Here is a 3,302-nt window from a genome sequence, read left to right as displayed (position 1 = left end):
AGTTTAGTGACAAGTGTTGGTGTTATGTTTTATGGAAGGATAGTTCTAAAAACGAATGGCGCTTACTGATCCACAATCTATATAAATAAAAATGTAAGGCAAAATCTGTTGATAAGTTGAAAACCCGAAGAAGGGATGGTCCGATTTTAGCCTCCTGTATTTTGTTGTATTCGTCTCTTCCCGTAGATCAATATAGTGTAGAGAAAAATCGGAAAATTTTCGGAAAATCCTAAAGGAAGGTCGGAAAATTCGGAAAAATGAATTCCCACATGTTCGAAAATTACATCATCATAAGCGTTGTTAGTCCATTCAATATTTGCGATATCGAAATTGATCTTTGTTCGTAAGTGGGAATGCATTTTCAGGCGAAATAACGCATTTTCATATCATATATCTATAAATAAAAATGGAAGGCCAAATGTGTTGGTAAGCGCAAAACCCGAGGAAGGAATGGTTCAATTTCAGTCATCTATATTTCGTTGTATTCGTCTCTTCCCGTAGATCAATATAGCGGAGAGAAAAATCGGAAAATTCGGAAAATTGAATTCCCATATGTTATACAATTAACTAAGCGTTGCTAGTCCATTTGATGTTGGTGCTAACGAAATTGTTTTTTGTTCGAAAGATGAAAAGGATTTTCAGATGGAATAACGCATTCCTGTATCTTCTATCTATATAAACAAAAATGGAAGGCCAAATGTGTTGGTGTGCCCTAAACCCGAGGAAGGAATGGTCCGATTTGATCAGTCTTTATTCTGTAATATTCTCTGTATCAAACATGTATTTCATGCAACGGAGAAACATGTTATTTCCAAATGCTTGAAGAATCTTGAGCGAGAATTGTGTCTGAAAATAACTTTATATATATTTTTGTAGAAGTACTAGACAATTTATAGTAAAAGGAAATTGTAAAGGGTCAAAGGGTAATCAATCAATGAAGAGTTCAGTGATTGGACTCACTAACGTTCACTTAGTAAGAAAACGTGGATGTTTGAAAGTATTCAAATAAAAAAATCTATTTTGGGCGAGACGAAGTTCGTCGCGTCAGCTAGTAGTTGGAATAAAACTGGATTTGAAAAGAAGCTCGATATACAGGAAAAATATATCCCTACGAATAGCCGTCGCTGTCGCCGTTGATGCAACTGTCTGTTGTACCGACGTTTGTGACGGCGGTGACTGAACCGTAGATGTGGTAGTCACTGGGGGCCGACAAAAAAGCCGTTGCACCACTTGTACTACCACCACTGGTGGCCACTTTCGTGATATATGTTAGCGGCAATTGCTTGCTTGCCCGCTGTTGAGTTTGATCCTGTAAATTAAAAAATAACTTAGATCTAGGAATCATAACGCACCACTATCAAACATACCAGAGGCTGCACTTAGAACATGTAGCTTTCTGTCAGGCGTTTGAATCAGTTGTTGCCCAGGGTTCAGACCACGAACGCTAACCTTCCCATCCTTCCCATCACGAATGATTTGCACTTTTTGTGGACCACCTGGTTTGGCGGGCGCGGTAGATTGCTGCCTTTGGTTCGGCTGGGAAGTTGATGCAGAAGCAGACCGTGAAGATTGAGTTATGTTCTGTTGAATAATCTTCGTTGTACCGTCCGGTTCTTTCACAATAATACAACGCTGAACAATGGACTGTTTCGGTGGGTTTGCACCATCTATTCGGAGTAAAATTATAACGATTAACCAGTCGACTCAAAGGCCATTTTTTCCGGTTCCGATTACCTTGTTGCTGTTTGAGTTCCATCGCACGCTTTTGATTGTGTGCTGCCCTCTCTAGCCGAAGTTGTTGTACCATTTGTTAGTTTATTTCCTCCCTCGAGGCCTTACTAGAGATTATGGCCGATTTGTTCGCCAAACTGGAACCTGGGGCACTATTACCATTGCTGGTCGGTGTTGATGAGTTCGACAAATCGCCAGATGACGATGTGATGTTACGGGTTGGTGGAAGCTTTCCTGTGCTAGTTCGAGTTATTGGTAGGACCTGGGCTGCAGTCAGTTTCTCCTGTTTTGACGTAGGACTACGTCTTTCATTTCTATACCGGGGTGTAAAATCAAAGTTTCGAAAACGAAAGCGTTACGCCGGAGACCGAGATTTTGAGCGTTAATAGCTCCTAAACAACTGAACGAAATGGAATGATAAACACTTCATTCGAAAGATAAAATATCTACGCGTTCTATACTTGTTACTTTTTGATCCAAAAACTTGTTTCAATAGTCTTAAAATTGCTTTCAAAACAGGCTATTGAAATCACCAATCGGTATATAAGCGAGCGCCGCTCTGAAATCCACTCAGTTCTAATTGAACAGCGATTGGAGCATGTTGTCGCTGTTGTGGTGAAGCTCTTCGTTTATCATGAAAGCGCTGATGAACGGTGTCACCAAGAGCCTGTTTGTGCACCCTAGGCCAGAAGGGAATCCATCAGGAGGAGAGTGATGCCACAAACGGTTCCCCGGGAAGACATCGCTACACACACATACACGCACGGAATTCTTTCCGTTTGGATGCCATTCAGCATCGAGAAAGTTCCGGAAAATAATCTGCCAGTTCCTCTGGGAATTTAAAAATACATTCATGTGAAAGAGTTTATTTGAATGTTTTCTATCCATGTAACACTGTGACCAAATACATTTGGTTTTGTGGTTTTTCAATCAATCGCAATTAACAGGATAGCTTCTGAAGATTATTCTTCCCCATCAGTAGGATATTTCCGTATCCAATATTGGATGCATAAAACCTTGTGCCTCCAACGTAACGCTCTCGTTTTCGAAGTCTCCCAAATATTCATTTATTCATTCATTCAGAATGGATTTAGATTCAACTTCAAACAAATGATCTCCAAATCAACGATAGTCCTACGTCACCCTTGCGGTTATACCATAGATATAACCCACTTCCTGTTTTTCACCATAAAGTTTGATCTCGCATAGCTCCAACTTGTCAAAGTTCAATTTTATATTTCTAAAACAGAAACACATCACTTGTTTTCAATTTTCATCGAAATCACAACAAATCATGTAACGCAATACATGCACTGTATGTCAAAATGAAAATGTTACAAAAGTAGGCCGGCTTCTATTTTCCCGCTCTGATTTCGATCCAAGTAGTCTACTTGGTAGGTGCACACAACATTACTCGTCACTGCTGTTTGAAATTGCAATAGAGAAGCAAGAAGAAATTTCACTCAGCACCAAGATGAACCGAACGAACGTTACATCCCGGATTCCGACTGGCTTGAGGGTTCCGAGAGGCTATCGGGCCACCCAAGCAAATGGAGGTAGAGCGGAATCGG

The sequence above is a fragment of the Toxorhynchites rutilus genome, unplaced genomic scaffold (assembly GCF_029784135.1).
Source record: "Toxorhynchites rutilus septentrionalis strain SRP unplaced genomic scaffold, ASM2978413v1 HiC_scaffold_7, whole genome shotgun sequence".
NCBI classification, from domain to species: Eukaryota; Metazoa; Arthropoda; class Insecta; order Diptera; family Culicidae; genus Toxorhynchites; species Toxorhynchites rutilus.
This window is presented reverse-complemented; position numbering follows the sequence as displayed.